Here is an 18,716-nt window from a genome sequence, read left to right as displayed (position 1 = left end):
CTCCTAGTTTCTCACTATCTCTTTACCCATCCCAGGAAAGAAAGAGTGATATCTGATTGGTAAATTTGGGAAGAAAACACTAGGCATCTTGCCTCATTTCTTCTTTTTCTTGAGTAAGGCTGCTCTCAGAGAGCATACACTTTTTTTTAGGATTTAATACTTACTTGGTCCAGTGTGTTGCCCGGGGGCATCTTCTCCATTGGACACGGAAGACACAATGTCTAGGGTCTAACATACTTTCAGAGGTCCCTAATGTTTTAATTTAAAATCAGAAGGAAAAATATGAACTTGTAGGTCAAATAAAATATTTAAAAAATATATATTTATTTATACCAGTGTCATAAAATATAATTAAACACATTTTTTTTTGGTGGAAGAGAGTACCCATAAAGTCATAAGTGCCTATAGCCCCATGCAGGACACAATGTAATTCTGTGCTTGTCTGTGGAACAGGGTAGGGAAGTCTAATTCTGGGGTTCAGGTGACAGGTCAGTTTGGTTCTCATGAGCTGCATCCTCCAGTTAGCCCTCATCAGTTTAACTTATCCTTCATTAACTTTCTCTTGCTCTTTGCTCTCAGTTTGGGTAGAGAAGAGAGAGGCTTTCACTAGGTTCCCTCAAGACCCCAACGTAAATCACAGGAATATATATTTACTGAATTGAAATGAAGAAGACTGGAGAATTTGTGTAGTGAGTAGGGCTACCCTGATCAATGCCAGTCAACTTTGCAAAACTATTCTTATTTAATTTCCCTCTTTTATGTTCCATGCAGATCAAATCCTTCTATACTTTGGAATCAGCCAAAAGAAAAATGAGGAAATGCATTGACATCATCCTACAAATCATGATTGACTTCTGCTTTGGAACAGGTTTTTGTTGTTGCTCTTGTTTTTAAGTTTTTATTTTATTTCTAGTTAGTTAACATACATATAACATGTATGTTATATTAGTTTCAGGTGTACAATATAGTAATTCAACAGTTACATCACCCTGTGCTGGTCATGATAAATGAATGCTTTAATCCCCATCACCTATTTCACCCATTCCTCCACCCTTTTCCCCTCTGGTAACTATCAGATTGTTCTCTACTAAGAGTATTAAGAGCCTAGAGTGCCTAGTTGTCTCATTCAGTAGAACATATGACTCTTGATCTTGAGGTTGTAATTTGGAGTCCACATTGGGTGGAGGGATTACTTAAAAATTAAATCTTAAAAAAAGAACATTAAGAGTTTGTTTCTTTCTATTTCTTATTTTTTCCCCTTTGCTTGTTTGCATTGTTTCTTAAATTCCATATATGAGTGAAATCATATTTGTCGTTCTCTGACTGACTTATTCACTTAGGATTATACTCTTTAGCTCCATCCATGTTCTTGCAAATGGCAAGATTTCATTCTTTTCTTTATGACTGAATGTGTGTGTGTGTATATATATGTATATACATATACAATATACACATATAAACATACATATATACACGGTACATCTTCTTTACCCACTCATCAGTTGATGAACACTTGGGGTGCTTGCATAACTTGGCTATTGTATATAATGCTGCTGTAAATATAGGGGCGCGTGTATCCCTTAGGATTAATGTTCTTGTATTCTTTGGATAAATACTCTGCAGTGCAATCACTGGATCATAAAGTAGCTCCATTTTTAACTTTTTGAGGAACCTTTATACTGTTTTCCATGGTGGCTGCACCAGTTTGCATTTCCACCAACAATGTAAGAGGGTTCTCCTTTCTCTACATCCTCACACAACATCTGTTGTTTCTTGTGTTATTGATTTTAGCCATTCTGACAGGTGTGAGGTATATCTCACTGTAGTTTTGATTTGCATTTCCCTGATGATCAGTGATGATGAGCATCTTTTTATGTGTTTTTTGGCCATCTGGATATCTTCTTTGGAGAAATGTCTGTTCATGTGTCTGCCCATTTCTTTTTTATTTTTTTGAATATTTTTCTTAATGTTTTTTATTTATTTTTTGAGAGACAGAGAGAGACAGCATGAGCAGGGGAGGGTCAGAGAGAGAGGGAGACACAGAATCCGAAGACAGGCTCCAGGCTCTAAGCTGTCAGCACAGAGCCCAGTGCGGGGCTCAAACCCATGAACCACGAGATCAAGACCTGAACCAAAGTCTGACGCTTAATTGACTGAGCCACCCAGGCGCCCCTGCCCATTTCTTAATTAGATTTTTATGGGGTGTTGAGTCTTAGAACAAGTCTTATATCTTGGATACTAACCTTTTATCAGATATGTCATTTGCAAATATCTTTTCCCATTCTGTAGGTTGCCTTTTAGTTTTGTTACTGTTTCCTTTGTTGTGCAAAAGCTTTTTATTTATGATGTAGTCCCAATATTTTACTTTTGATTTTGTTTCCTTGGCCTCAAAAGACATATTTGAAAGAAGTTGCTATGGCTGATGTCAAAGAAGTTATTGCCTGTGTTCTTATCTAGGACATTTGTGTTTTCAGATCTCACATTTAGGTCCTTAATCCATTTTGAATTTATTTTTGTGTCTGATGTAAGAAAGTGATCTGGTTTCATTCTTTTGCATGCTGCTGTCTGGTTTTCCCAATACCATTTGTTGAAGAGAGCATCTTTTTCTCATTGGATACTTTTTCCTGCTTTGTCAAAGATTAATTGACCATGTAATTGTTTGTGGTTTTATTTCTGGATTTTCTATTCTGTTTGTTTGATCTATATGTCTATTTTTGTGCTAGTACCATACCGTCTCGGTTACTACAGCTTTCTAATATAATGGAAGTTTGGAATTGTGATGACTCCAGCTTTGCTTTTCCTTAAAAATATTTTTTTAATGTTTATTTACTTTTGAGAGAGAAAAACACAGCATGAGTGGGGGAGGGGCAGAGAGAGAGGCAGACACAGAATCCAAAGCAGGCTCCAGGCCCTGGGCTGTTAACACAGAGCCTGATGTGGGGCTCGAACCCATGAACTGTGAGATCATGACCTGAGCTGAAGTCGGCATGGATGCTTAACCAACTGAGGCCCAAAGCCCCTGCTTTTCTTTCTTAAGAAAGAAAATGGCTGCTTTGGCCATTTGGGATCTGTTGTGATTCCATACATATTTTAGGATTGTTTGCTCTAGTTCTGTGAAAATGCTGTTGGTATTTTGATAGGGAATACATTAAATGTATAGATTGCTTTGTGTAGTATAGGCATTTTAACAGTATTTGTTCTTCCAATCCATAGCATGTAATGTCTTTCTATTTCTTTGTGTCATCTTGAATTTCCTTCATCAGTGTTTTCAGAGTATGTCTTTCACCTATTGGAACACGTTTTTTTGTTTTTTCCCTCAGCAGCCCATCAAAACAATGAGAAATTTCTACGTTCTATCATTAACAAATGCCCAATATAGGACATATTTTGAAACATGTACATCTATAGGGAACATAAAGCAATACCTGCATGTTTTGCTTTGTAAATATTTGTACATATTTGAAAAGCACTTATGTAAGGTGATATTATATTCAAGGAGCAAATTGGAATTACAAATAACATTTTTCTACGAAAATAATTATATTTTTCATTTTTTTCCCCCTACATATTTTACTTGATTAAAACCCTGTGTATTTCTTGTGACGTCTGGGTAGCTCCGCTGGTTGGGCATCCAACTTCCGGTTAGGTCATTATCTCCTGGTTGATGTGTTTGAGCCCTGCGTCTGGCTCTGTGCTAACAGTTCAGAGCCTGGAGCCTGCTTCAGATTCTGTGTCCTCTCTCTCTCTACCCCTCCACCTCTCTCAGTCTGTCTGTCTCTCTCTCAAAAATAAATGGTAAAAAACAACAAAACCCTGTGTATTTCTTTGAGTTTTAGTTTTATTTTATTTTATTATTTTTTTAAAGTTGAGGAGTTTATTAGGGAAATATGAGAGGCAAAGACACCCCAAGTAACAGAAAATTCTGAAAATGTCCCTTCAAGCCAAGTGGGGGCCTGACTTTGATTTCCACAAAAGGACAAGAAACTGGTGGGTTACCAACCACATTCTGGTGGCCACCTGGCCAGGGCATAAGTGTCCCAGCCAGGACTGCCTCCCACCCCCCTCCCCCCACCAAAGATGGAAAGGAGACAAAGACTGTTTATAGAACCAATCCAGAGGCAATGAGAGCTGTAAGGAAATTCTGAGAGAGAGAGGAGAGCGAGAGCGAGAGAGCGAGAGAGCAAGAGAGAGAGAGAGAGAGAGAGAGGAGGAGATGGGGAGGACCTTAACAAAGAGTCCCAGGCATTTGGCTCTGCACGCCTCAAATACATTGACAAACAGTTCTACAAAATGTTACTTAAAAAATGTCTAATGTTGTTTCCTAGAGGTCCCCTGGACGGCTTCCCACATGTCACATCACACACCGATGTACGAGGCAGAGCCCAAAGGCCACGCTTTTGAAAAAAGGAAAACAAGAACAAGCCCTGTTGCTCTGTACGGAGAGAGGAAGGAGCAGAGGCTGCTGGGGCCTGTCCCACGTAGGCCTGTCTCTGTAAAGCAGCTTCCCAGCAGCAGTGTGACCCGGTTCTAGGTGAGGGTCTCACCTTTTGTCACCCATGCCTTAATGTACTCTATTCTCCGTTCGAGGGCTGTCAATTTCTCCTTTAGTGTTGCATGTCTTGAACGACAAGACATATCGAACGAGTTGAGAACGTCTGTGATTTTCTTGATGCTGCTGGTGATGACCTCCATGTACTCCTGGTTCGCTCAGTCCTGGTGAATCTCGCGCTGCACCGGATCCTCTTGACCCGCCATGGCTGCCGCCTAAGGAGGAGCAGAGTTTTAGTTTTAAAGCAGTTACAGTTTTGATTCTCAAAACGACTGAAGTTTTTAGCCAACTTCAATTAAAAAATTCATCAATGATAGAATAATGCATTATTTACAAATGAATAAAAATGAGTTAGAAAACACATATAATCCTTTCAGTTCAGTTAGAGTGTAAACTAGTATTTATCAAGACCAGATGTATGCATTTCCTTAGATAGTTTCATCCATATTGTCACATGTAATTCTTACGGTTCTCTATAGTTAGCATCCTTATCCCTGCTTTACAATTGACAAAATCGAGGCTAGGAGCAATTAATTGTCTTCACAGAGCTCATATATTAATGACATGAAAGAACTAAAAATTTGAATCCTACACCTGTTTAAAAACCAATATTATTTTCCATTTCACCATCCTACTCCTCTTAGTAAAAATGACAATGATGATGCTTTGTACGCATATGTCCTATCTGTGGAAAAATTGCCACAGCCTCCCTAAGGACAGGGATGAGGTCTTTTATTTTTGCAATATCCCTAAATTCTCAAGAAATATTGTTTGAAAATAGAATAGCTCCTGATATTTACATAATGTTATTTAATTTTTCAATGAGATTTCAATGATAGAAATAAATTGTGCTCTTCTACCCCTTAGTGTTTAAATGCAATTATTCTGACTTATTTCACAGCAGACTAATTTCATCATCCTTTTAAATTTACCTTATATAAAAGGTGTATAAATGCAAATGCAGCTTTTATGCTATAATTCTTGGAATGTGTGTTACAATACCAGGCTCATACAAAATATATTTAACTTCATTTGTAGGCTGTTTTAACACTATGAGTTGCTTTACAAATACCTTTCTGGGGGTGCCTGGGTGACTCAGTAACTGACTTCAGTTCAGGTCATGATCTCACGGTTTGTGGGTTTGAGCCCTACATCGGGCTCTATGCTGACAGCTCAGTGCCTGGAGCCTGCTTCGAATTCTGTGTCTCCTCTCTCTGCCCCTACCCCACTCACACTCTGTGTCTCTTTCTCAAAAATAAGTAAACACTTAAAAAAAAAACACCCCAAAAACAAACAAGCAAAAACCAAATAGCTTTCTGGACCTCCTAGGAATTTCCCAAGTACTGTCTATCTTTTAAATACCGGGAAGTATGTTATAAAATAAAGAGTACTATCTATGGATTTGAAAGCATGGAAAAAGAAATGGACACTGCCTTCAGAAAGTTTTAGCCTCAAAGTGTTAACTAGTCCTAGGTCTTGAAAATTTATATTTGAATATGCTCAGATAATAACCGCCCAGGGTCTCTTTGTAGGGGGATTGGTGCTTTTCTTGCTCTGTTCCCTAATGCTTTTCCTATCAAAATACAAATCAGTTTAAATCAAACCAACAAACAGGTCCTCCAATCCTCAAGCTCCATCCTAATTAGCACAATTCAAGAATTCGTCTTTCAGGCTTGCCCTTACCAAACATTAACTGAGAAGTCTCAGCTCTTAGGCAGGATCTGAACGGAAGGCCTACTGGTGGAATGTGCTACCGGGCCCTAGGCCCAATTTATATTTTCCATCAGCAAACACTACTTTTGCTTAGGGTGCATATCTTAGAATGCCTGTTGACCTTGCCTTCTCTCAACTTGAAAAAAGTGGTATCAAAATCAAATATTGAGAACCCAAATGGGTTTCCTTACAAAGAACATCACATTTCGTTTTAACCAGCATTTATAAAAACCTATGAAAATAAACTCCTTTGGACACTGTTAGACAACACCTCAAGTTAGCCTGCACTGAAAGAGGGGAGATTTCTTACAATTTGGAGTGTTTTAAAGAAACCAAGGAGAAGGATATAGGTAGCCCGGGGAAAGACTACAACAAAATCACTGAGAGCCCAGGTAGCTTTTCCTTCCCAACTCTCAAAGTGCCTTCGCTTTGTCTGCTTCATTCTTTCTAGGACAGATTCCTTTGCTCCCCAGGCTTCTTGCAGAATATAGCTGCCCCCAACTCCTGAGGTAAACCTCGTACAGGCTTAGTTGCACGAAGAAACTGAATCTCTCTAGAATCCCAACTATTTTATTCTTAAATTATATTTAAAAAATAGTAAATAGATTCGTTTGGTTCAAAAAGGTGCAGTAAAAAGTCTTTCCAGCCTTTTCCCTCTAGCAACCTATTTCCATTTCTCCAAGGCAACCAATCATACCGCTTTGTTCCATCTCCTTCCAGAGCTATTTTATATGTATGGTATTAAATACATCTATCTATCTATCTATCTACCTACCTACCTACCTAGGTATTCTCCTTCTCCATTTTTTTTTCAGTAATGGCAGTATAACATACACATTTTTAATGAGCAATTTATTCTGGAAACTGTACTGTATCACTCTTGAGAGAATACCATATAATTCCACATTTTTCCACATTTTGATATCACACATTTCACCAGTTCCCTATGGATAAACATCTAGATTTTTCCCAATTTTTTGCTGTTACAAGTAATGCTGCATAAAAGCTGGAACACACATACACATAAAAGTAATTTTTCTTTTTTCTGTGAGTAATCTTTTGGATGCTTTGTCTATTTTTTTTTTCTACTGGATTATTGGTCTTTTTCTTATTTCTAGGTATTTGTATATTAGAGAAATCAGCCATTTGTCTCCAATAATTGCATTTTTTGCTTACCATTTGTCTTTTGATTTTACTAATGATGCTTTTCATCTTTGTTCTAATTCTAAAATTTCCCAGGAAGGGCTAATTGGATAAAGACACCACTCTAGGTTAATTCACTGTGGCTGGGAAGGTGGGGGGTCATTTCTTTTTTTTTTTTTCTTAAATCCTGGAGTACATGCTATGGAATTGGGGTAAGTAAAACTAAAGGGGAAATTGTGAGCAAGGAAGGTACCCTAAAAAGGGTCTACTACGTTTCAGTGGTTAAAGAACATTTTCTTGTTACTGGGGATACATTTCTTTGCCTAGGGGAAGAGAGCTCACAGCTTAGTGAAGATATACAACAATAAATAGTCACCACTGCAAGTGGGTTAAGACTATAGATGAATTGCTGTGGGCATCAAAGAAGCAGTTCATTATGTTTGGGGTATCTGGAGAACTTTACAGGAGAAAATGAATTTGAGCTGGGTTTGTAAAGACAAATATAAATGAAAATGAATGATTGTTGGCCAGTGCTCCACATCACTGAATGTAGGTTATATTGAGAAATGTATGCTTGTTACAAGTGAGAGAGCATTTGACAGAAAGATGTCAACAGGAATGGTTACTGGATGTTATGTTTCCTTACTGGTAAACAAGATGAAATTTTAACAGTTACATAAAGCTGGAATGACCATAATATGTTTCTGAAGTGTGGCTTCCTGTAAAAATCCTCCACGTAGACAGATTTGTGGTTGCTATCATACCCTCCGGATTATCCCAGGCATGAGAAAATTACCCTTGCTATTCTGCAGTTCTAGTCCTTTTAGGGCTTTTGTCTGTTTTTGTTTTTTAATACTCTCTTTGCCAATCCCATTTCTACCCCTGTCTGTCAGGTTTGGAGACTGCCTCATGCCTGCCTACTCATTTATGGAGAAATTGGGTAAAATAAAGATAAGATTTTCAAGAGCATTCCTCAGTGGTTCTAGGCTTTTGGTCTATTTGAAGTCCATTTCTGTAGGATTAATGGCAGGATTTGGAAGCATGGGCTAATGGATTGAGATTTTATCTTGAAACATAAATGAATATTTCTTCCCAAATGTGATATAAAGTCCTGGGCCCTGAGATACTCTCCATGGATAAAGATTTTTGGTCAAGTAAGTTTGGAACTAGTAATACTATTCCTCTCTTTTATAATGCACATTGTCATATTAAAAACTCATGAGAATTTATTCAAAGGAAAAACACAGAGTACAATGAGAAGCCTTCTACTTTAAAAGAAATGTATAATTTATTTATCCTTCATTTATATATTTTCTTATATAATGCTTCTTACAGTTTGAGAAAAGCCAATATAAATAGTGAGGAGTTGTGAACTTTCTGAAACACAGATTTGGTTTTTCTTGAAGTTTTTACTCAGCCTGGAATGACATTATTCTCCTTATTTTTTCTTGTTTTAGTTTGCTTGATTTTGTTTTTGTTTGCTTGCTTATATTTTGTGGCGTTGTTTGGTTTATCAGTAGGTCGACTTTTTTCCCCTCTTCATTTTGCCCCCCCTTTACTGAAGTATAATAGATACAATTGTATAGACTTATATGTACAAGATAATTTAAAATATATGGAAACCAATTTGACAATAAACTATTAAATAAAAGAAAATTAAAAAAAATATATTATGAAATGATTAACACATCCTCTACCTTACATGGTTATCTTGTGGGTGCATATGTGTCTAAAAAACATAAGATCTATTCTCTTAGCAAATTTCAATTCTCCAAAGTTATCTCCTCTTGCTAGATGTTCTTAGTATTCTATTCATTCCCTCAGGATATTTGTTTCCTCATTAAACATTTTTTAAACAGCACTTTATGCCTGCCTCTTATAGATAAATAACCGCACAAACAATTTTTCTTCTTCCTGATTGAGTCCACTAATATCTACAAGTAATAACTACCATCTATTGGGCTTTTACTTTTACATGCTTTTATTAATTAATCAGAACGTAGGTATAATGAATGCATCTGAGAGATCAGAGAACTGGGTTTTAGAGGGCTTAACGTAATTTCCCCAAAGTCACAGGGCCTGTAGCTCTTGTTGAGTGTGGTAAAGCAATCCTTTATAAAGATAAGCCCAGTGATACTTATTTACTTTAGATAATAGCAATATTACCCACTATCAAGTTTCCACCAGATTTAAAATTGAAAAGCACAGGAGTTCCAGCATATGTTGGTCCTGCTTTCTTTTAGTAAAATTCTTGCAACAATGCTATTCTAAGTTTAATTGGAAATGAAAACAAGTATTTATCAGCTATTACGGAGAGGAGGAAAAAATCCTGAGACAGATTTTCTTTGATTTGCCATATGCTGTGTTATAGAGTAATGCTCATTCATTCTTTCATTCAGCAAATATCCATGGAGTATTTACTTTGTACAAGGGTTTGCATTTGGCAGTGAGGGCTAAAAGATTGAATGGGTTATTTAACTCATCTTCAAGGAATTGATTAACTAGTAAGGAAAATTATAAATATGTAAGTAATTATAATTAAGTGGAATGGTCTGAGTCAAAATCAAAGTATAGGAATGTGAAGGGAGAGATTATATTTGATTGGAAGGAAATCATACTTAAGTTCTAAACATAAATATAAACAAACAAGCAGGTTTAGAATTTAGCCATTAAGTAGGCCCAAACATGGCTGTGGACAATTATAAAAGATTTATTTATGATGCATTGGTCATTCTATTTATAAGAACCCAAGACATTTTCTAAAACAAAATATATCATTTCCTTAAAGGCCAGTCTTTCATATAAAGAAACAACAGGGTTCATCTTATTTAAAATGTTAGGCTGTAGGCATTTTATCATTCTTCAGGTTCATTTGAGAGAATTAAATATTTTAACATAATTAATTTTAATGTAACCAATTGGAAGATTACAGAAAGCAGAATGTGATCAGGAATAGCACTTTGGTGTGTAAGGTATATTAAGATACTTATCATTCAAAGATTCTTAAATTTCTAATTTGAAATTAAAAGATACATGATCTTGAATGAGAATGAGCATGATAAACAATCTATTTATCCAACGTTTTAATCCAGTGCTGATGTCTCATCCTTTGAAAGATGTGTTGTACTTTTCCTATTGGTTTAGAATTTAAACCAATAAGGAAGGAGAAAAATTTTGCAACTATTCACAAAGGAAGCCTGGCATTGTGAGTGTTGAGTAAAGATTGCTTTGTTTTTTATTTGAGTCTGACTTTCAGAAGTTTGTAATATCAATGCTTTCCTTTTATTGGAGTAGTAAGCATTCGTTTCTAAAAAATTCAGGCTGGCTAATGTCTTGGCTTGAAAAATATTTTCCAATGTTAAGAACACTTTCTTATTGAGACAAGATCTGATGAATCTTTAACAATGTTCAAAGGAAAATAAAAAATTTAAATGTCTGCTTTTATTATCGTGGTGAACATATTTCATACAAACAAAATTGGTATTCATTTGCTAGATTTGTTTGAAGTTTATAATTACTAGGGTTCTTTCGTTTCTAAAGTGGCATGTATCATTGTTATTAGTCGTCTTTAATGGCTGTTCAGAGGCAGAGTTAATGTTAGGTTCTCAGCAACAGCTGTTTATATCTTGAGATTCTGTGTATTTTATTAAAATGCTGTTATGAAATTTAATAAAACATTTATAAAGGTTTTTGTTGTAATTTTCTTAAAATTGAGATTCAAGGGTCTCTAATACAAAAAAACATACACAAGGAAAAATCCCTTCTTTGTATTTTTGTGTGTAGTTGGCTTCATTAGAAAATTTATTATCCGAGGTCTCTGCTCAAATATTTCTGATTCTAAAAAATAAACCCATTAGGATGTTTCCATGGAGTGTGAGTATTTAGACTCGGATGAAGACAAAAATCCACTTAAACTGTTCCCAAATTTCCGCTGTTTAAAGCAGTTACTACAATATTGACAGTTTCTTTGATGCAAAGGAATACTTTGCCAGGAGGCTATTTTGTTTCCCCATGAAAAACAATAAAGGTGGAATAAAAAGTAATTGCAAAGGGAGTCGAACAGAGGGAGAAAACATGGACCAGCAAAACCACCCCCAGAAAGCAAGGGTAAAAAAATTCGTGTGCCTTGAAACACTGACCATTTCACGTCAGAACACAGAAGAAACAAACCAAAGAAAGCAGAGTTTACAGGAGAGAAATGGAGCAGGCGTTAGGAGACGAGCTAATAAAACAGTGACCAAAAATGGAAAGAAAACCTCGTTGCTTTTTCTCGGCACCTGAAAACCGAAGCTCTAACTGGAGGGCAAAGGTCAGGGCCTGCAGTTCTGCACCGCAAACAAGCCCACGTTTTGGTACTTCCGCCAGCGCGTTGGGACAGACGTCGGGCAGGGCAGGTTGGGGCCCGGCAGCCTCTGTCCGGGCTCAGGCCGCCGCCGCCCCCTTTGTCTCCTGGCTGCGAGGGGGCCGGTGGGCCCGGAAACCTCCGCAGGCAGCGCGGCGCGCGGCTGGGTGGCGGTCACGCGCCCGTCGCCCTGCACGCCCCGAGTCAACAGCCTGGTTAGGAACGCCGAGGCAGGCTGGCTCGCGCCGCGGTCCCTCCCAACTTGCAGCCGGGACCCGCGCCTTGGCTGGCCCGCCCCGGCTCTCATTTCCTCCCCAGCCTCGACCAGCGAGTACGACCTTGTGTTTCTGTTTTGTCTTTCGGGTTGGGAAAGTGAAGAGGGTGACAAACATCTGTGGTCTCCGGCGCCCTTTTACTTCGGCAAACATTTGGGGCCCCTTATTGATACGTTCCCGGGCTCAAAACAGCTCCCGCCTTGCCCGAAAACCCGCCACATTGAAAAGGGCTTGCTCCTCCATGTGACCGCTACGACCAGGGAACGGGGGCGGGGAGGGGGGTGGGAAACAGGACTTCGGGCGAGCTTTTTGGTAGTGGGGATGGCGGTGGAGGGACGGGTACGATGCGGCAGAACCGGCCAGGCCGGGACTCACTCTCTAGGAGTGGGAGAGGCGGCAGCCCCCGCGGGCCGGGTCCCCGGATTCGGCCCCGCGGGGCGGGCCGACACGCCATGGCGGAGCTCGGGGACGAACCAGAAGTCGTGCCGGGGAGCTGGAGAGGGTGGGGGAGATGGAAGGCGGCGAGTCACCTGAGCTACGTGGCAGCCATTCCCTACTCCCCGAGACCCCTCCCCATTCGGCCGCCCACCCGCCCTCTCGCGGCTGGCTGCTGCGAGGCTGCTCTTCCCCGGCCGGACGGAGAGCGGCAGTGTCTCCCCGCCCGGCGCTCGCCGCGCGTCCCCCCCCCCCTCCCCGCGGCCGCCGCTGCTCGCCAGCACTGCGCCGCGCCGGAGAGCGCAGTGGCAGCGGCGGGAAAGGGCTGCGGACCCGCTCGACGACGCGGCCCCGGGCTCGACGCCCTCCACTCGCTCCCGGAGCAGGTAAAGGCGGCGGGTGGTAGTCGGGGTGGCGGGTCCGGGAGGGAAAGTATCCCGGGGCCCCGAGCCAAAGCGGAGGGCCTGAGGCATCGGCGGGAGGCGCTGCCACCGAAACCTAAATCCCCGGACGCGGTGGGACGGCGCGGGCCACTTCTAGTCCGGCCCGTGGGCCTGGCCGCCTGGACGGAGGGGAAGTGAGGCGTCGGCGAGAGGCGGGCCCTGGCGCGCCGCCCGAGGCCGGGCAAAGGCGGGGGCCGCGGCCGCTTCTTCGGCCTCTCGCTCCCCGGCGGGCCTCCAGGCCCCAGACACACCCCTCTCGACCCCCTAGGCTTCGTCGGTTCCCGCAGGGACTTGACCTTGTGCTCCTTCGAGCGTCTTCGGCGTTTTCCCGGAGGAGCGTTCTTGGAACTTCGGGCTACCCTCCGGAGCACGTAGTCTTAGCAAAGCCGCTTATTTACTCACTTCTTCATATCCAAACACAGCCTCTCACTCCCCGCGTTCCGATTTTGGGTACTGTGGAGAGACATCCCCGGCGCCTGGTATTTTGTGCCTCTTTGACCCTCGTTCGCAGCCCCCTCCCCCACCGCAACTTTGATCCTTACTGGGACCCTTCTTGAACCCTACTGTCATCCGGACCCTCTCGGAGATAATCCGTTTGGAAATCTGTCTTTGATAGAGGGAGTCATCTGACCGGGGCACAGTTTATTCCTTATGCTCCTTTCGTTAAAACAGTCCGTACCCCCCTCCCCCCGTCACCCCCTGTGCCCTCGTCCCCGAGAGCTACAGTAATAAAGTGTAGATGCCAGATGCCAGATCACGCTTAGTGTTGGCTTTAAAGAATCCTCCTTTAGGCCACACAGTCTTTAGAACTAGGATCTGATATTTGTGGCAGGGACAGGTTTGTACACATTCTCGCCATGCAGTGGTTGTACTGTCTCCATAGCACAGTTCCGACTGGAAGGCACGATTGGCTGTTTTTTCTACTCGATATCTTTAAGCCAATCAAGAAGCGCTGCTTGCCTGGAGACTGGTTAACTCAGAAAAGGTGGGGATTGGTTGAACGCGGGGAAGAAAATCCTGGAGATCAACCTGGTCTCTCACGGAAAACAATGACTGATTTGCTGCTGCTGCTTTTTCTCACTTAAAAAAAAATGTCTTTTCATCCTAACATCAGCTTTTTGTTCCGTTTCTGTTATTTCTATGGTTGTTCTCGCAAAACACGCAGCTCTCAATTGTAACTTGTTTTAACCATGATTCAGTTTTCAATGAAAGGATCCTTGCACGCTTTAAAAAATGTAAACGTCGTGTGTTTTGTGTTTTGATAATCGGCGTGGTTCAGTTTTCTTTTCTAACATTGCTCATTTTTAAAGGTCAGAAATTAAGTCAATTTTTAGTTCCTATGCTAGAAAGAGCCATTTAAGTGGCTTTTCCTGGATGGGGGGCTGCGGTGGTGGAGATGGTGGGAAGAATAGGGAAGAAATGGCTGCTTTGTACAAGGAGGCTACAGTTTAGTTATGAAAAAAAGACTAATGTATTGAACAATTTAAAAAAAAGTTCAAAATTCCCGGGCAGAAACCCAGCATACAGTTCTGAGGAATGTTTGTGTACCTGTTGACTTTAATAACTTTGAAAGGAAGAGTAAAGAGGACCAAGTATTGGGCTGCATAGAAAAAGTGTGCTTACGTTATTACAAAAGAGTATTTTTTCTTTATTGAAGGAGGCATATCATGTACACTGTAGAGACTATATAAATATCAATGTAGGTGCATATGTTTTAAATAGTATCTCAGGATTTTCCTTCTTTTAAAATCTTTTTCTTAGTGATTATCCATGGTTATGAATGTCTTTTAATATGCAAAGCAGTTAACAATTATTAGTCAATGTGAATTTTAGAAGAGGGCTGTCATCTTTGCCTTTCTTCCCTTCAGCTTTTTATATGCAAACTCAAGATGTAAGTTGTGAAGAAAAAGGCCAGCCAAATATTGTATCTTAACAGATCTCTATTAAAATGCCTCTAGAACTAGTTTTATTAGGAATTAACGAAGAAATTGAACATTTAAAAAATATTTACCATGTCAGGCATTGAATCAGCCAAAAGTCATTAACAGCCTCATCCCCTTCATCCTCATAGTAAAAAAAATGGCTGCCATATAGCTATGTGTGTATTTGTATATGCCAGGCACTGTTTTAAGCATTTTACATATGATACTGTATTTCGTTCTCACAGTTATATGAGAGTTGCGCTATTAGACTGTTTCACAAATGAGTAAACAGAAAACACGAGAAATGTGAAGAAAGGTGTCCAGCATTACCCAACTAGTATTTGGCAGAGCCAGGATTCAGGCAAGCCTGGATCTTTGTCACCCAAAACCTTACTCTTAACACTTTCTTTTTGTGGCCCTCTGAAACAAAACCTTTGATATTAAGTAAATCATGACATTTCCAAATATCTACTATTCATCCCATCAGTTATAAGGTTGGTTTGGGGCGCCTGGGTGGCTCAGTAGGTTACGTGGCTGACTTCAGCTCAGGTCAAGATCTCTCTCATGGTTTGTAGGGTCGAGCCCCGCGTTGGGCTCTGGGCTGAAGGCTGGGTGCCTGGAGCCTGCTTCGGATTCTCTGTCTCCCTCTCTGCCCTCCCCTGCTCACGCTCTCTCTGTCTCTCAAAAATAAATGTTAAAAAAAAAAAAGATTGGTTATTTTATGTACCTCTGCAAAATTAAAAACAAAAACAAAAACAGCACCAAGTAGTGGTGATATATCATTGATTTAAGATGTATCTTTACTGCAGAAATGTAAGAATATGTCTTAAAATTGATGAAGTAAGGTATATTAATTTGTCACATAAACATTCCCCCCTACATTATAATGAGTAGTTCACTTTGCTGATGTAAAACCACATTACTCTGAATTTTGATTTATTGAATTTACTTTTAAGTACCCTCCTATGCACTTTACTATAGTTTTAAAATATGTCTAGATTGGGTAGGCTTTTGGAAGAATCTAAGCCTTGTCCTCCAGAAATTATTTCATTTTGTATATCCAGATTCAGGTTAATTAATTTGTGCTATCCAAACTTACATAATTTCAAGAATTAAAAAAAAATTCATTAATTTCCATGAGGGAAGAAACTGGCTAGGCCTTGCGAGGTTTTTATGACCGTCAATGGAATTACTGGCTGGAAGAACCCATATGTTGCACTTGGCTGAGCACCAGCTCTGGGTGTACCAATTTCACTAAACCTCATGATTGTGGACATTTTTTCTAAACATGGATTGTTCATCTCCTTTGATTATCTAATAGGTCTGTTCCTCTTAAAATTTTGAGAGTGGTCCAAATATATGGTTATTAGTGTCTTTTTTCTTCAAAATCTTTTTCTCGCTTGCTGTTTTTGGTTACTTTTATTTGTCTGAAGTTTAAAATGTTCATACGTGAATCTGTTGTTCTTTTCCTTTATCATTACTTCATATTTCCAAGTTAAAAAGTTTCATTGTTCTACAGATGTGATAATCAGTCTTTTCTAATATTTGTTTTTGTAAAAAGTTTATTTTATTAAATAATCTCTGTGCCCAATGTAGAACTCGAAATATGACCCAGAGATCAAGAGTCACTTGCTCTTCTGTCTAAGCCAGCCAGGTGCCCATCTAATATTTCTAAAATTAACTTTGTAATCAGAATGTAGGATAAATTCTAAGCATAAATTCATAATTCTAAGGTGATACCACCTTACTTGTTTCACAGAATTACTATTAAATCTTTTTACCACTATTGGGGCACCTGGCTGGCTCAGTTGGTTAAGCATCCGACTTCAGCTCAAGTCATGATCTCATGGTTTGTGAGTTTGAGCCCTGTGTCAGGCTCTGTGTTGACAGCTCAGAGCCTGGAGCGTGTGTCTCCCTCTCTCTGCCCCTCCCCCACTCACACTCCATCTCTCTCTGGAAAATAAATGAACATTAAAAAAAATCTTTTTACCACTATTAAAAACTTTAATCTTATTGGTTTGGAAAGCCTATCTTGTCCCTCCCCCCTCCTCCCCCCCTTTTTTTTTTTTATAGTGACCATCCTATCAGGTATGAGGTGATATCTCATGGTTTTGATTAGCATTTCCATGATGACTAGTGATGTTGAACATGTTTTCATATGCTTCTGGTCCTTTCGTGTATCATCTGTGGAGAAGTGTCTATTCAAGTCCTTTCCCCATTTTAAAATTTTAGATTTTTTTTTGGTTTGTTGTTGCCTTTGTAGGAGTTATTTGTATATTTGGGTATTAATACTTTACCAAATACATGGTTTGCAAATACTTTCTCCTGTTCTGTAGATTTGCCTTTTCACTCTGTGGATTGTTTCCTTTGCTGTGCAGAAGTTTTTAAGTTTGATGTAGTCCCATTTGTGTATTTTTTCTTTTGTCTCCTCTGCTTTTGGTGCCATATCCAAGAAGTCATTGCAAGTCTAATGTCATGAAGTTTTCTCCCGTTTTTTTCTAAGAGTTTTATGGTTTCAGATCATATGTTTAGGTCTTCAACCCATTTTGGGTTAATTTTTGTATATGGTGTCAGCTAAAGCTCCAGGTTAATTCTATGCATGTGGATATCCAGTTTTCCAAGCATTATTTGTTGAATAGACTCTCCTCTTTCCATTGTGTGCCCTTGACAAAGATACCTTGATCATATAAGTGAGGATTTATTTCTGGGCTCTCTATTCTGTTCCAACTGTTCTTAGGTCTCTTTATGGCAGTACCGTACTGTTTTGATTCCTGTGGCTTTGTTAATATGTTTTGAAATCAGGAAGTGTGAAGCCTCTAGCTTTGTTTTAATTTCTCAAGGTTGTTTGGCTCTTCGGGGACTTTTTCTTCATTTAAAAAAGAAATACATATACACGGTAAAACTTTGGTTTGTGAGCATAATTTCGTTCCAGAAACATGCTTGTCATCCAAAGCACTCATATATCAAAGTGAATTTCCCCGTTAGAAATAATGGAAACTCAGATGATTCATTCCATGACCCCAAAATATTCATATAAAAATGATTACAATACTGTAACATAATACAAAAATAATAAATAAAATGTAAAATATAAAGAAAAATAAACAACCTAAGGTAAAAGCACTTACCTTTGCAAGCCTTCGTGGCTGGTGTGAGGGAGACAAGGGTAAGGAGGGTTATTGTGTAGGACGACTTTCACTATCACTGATATAATCACTGCAATCAATTGGCCCAGTGGAATCTTTCTCCTTTTGTGCAGTTTTAACAAGGAACCTATCCAATGACACTTGGTTTTGCCTCCTTGTGGGGATTTTGTGGAAATGTGACATTGCATTGTCATTAAACACATTCATTGCTCGCACTTCTACCTCCTTTTTTGGGTGGTGCTTTTCTACAAAATTTTGTACTGTTCCCATATTTGCATATCTCCATAATTAATTTGAAGTGAGATTTCACCTTTTTCTCCTCCTCTACAGACAAGATGCAGATGTAGACTTCTTACAAAATCTTGCAATTTCAGCCACTTTCATACCTTGTTAGTTCTTCTTGAAGATTTCCTTCTTAGCTTCCACCATAATCATCTTCTACTGCCTTTTTTTCACCCTTTTTCTGCATGGGGACCATTGCGTATGTTCACACAGATGTTGACTACAGTATTAATAAACTCTTGTCATGCACTGTATTTAATGTAACTGGCAGTAAGGCAGCAGAGGAAATGGTCTATTATATCTGCAGGCAGCCTGACCTAGAATAAAGCAAAACATTTCTAAGCTTCCTCTCTGTATGGAAAAGCAAAGGACTGTCCATAAGTGCTTTGAAGTGATAAAAAAAAAATACACTAGTACCTGTTGTGGGCACCTTGTGATGTTCTGAAAAATCACTAATTTCTGCCAA

At 39.6% G+C, this 18,716-nt stretch overlaps 1 protein-coding gene and 1 long non-coding RNA gene across 5 annotated transcripts in view; both read left to right on the top strand.

The window, feature by feature from the left end:
* The window catches only part of LOC115298344, a 31,182-nt gene extending 26,719 nt beyond the window's left edge, over positions 1-4,463 (top strand). Inside the window, exons 2-3 of the long non-coding RNA XR_003911711.1 lie at positions 772-868; positions 4,326-4,463. This is a non-coding gene — a long non-coding RNA (uncharacterized LOC115298344). The remainder of the gene's footprint in view (positions 1-771; positions 869-4,325) is intronic.
* Positions 4,464-12,733: 8,270 nt separating this feature from the next.
* Positions 12,734-18,716, top strand: part of N4BP2 (NEDD4 binding protein 2) — an 81,654-nt gene continuing 75,671 nt past the window's right edge. For all 4 annotated transcript variants that reach the window (XM_029946955.1, XM_029946965.1, XM_029946975.1 and 1 more), the window contains exon 1: positions 12,734-12,843. The gene's annotated coding sequence lies outside the window, so the exon portion shown is untranslated. The remainder of the gene's footprint in view (positions 12,844-18,716) is intronic.

Source organism: Suricata suricatta, chromosome 1 (genome assembly GCF_006229205.1).
Source record: "Suricata suricatta isolate VVHF042 chromosome 1, meerkat_22Aug2017_6uvM2_HiC, whole genome shotgun sequence".
NCBI lineage: Eukaryota > Metazoa > Chordata > Mammalia > Carnivora > Herpestidae > Suricata > Suricata suricatta.
This window is presented reverse-complemented; position numbering and strand designations above follow the sequence as displayed.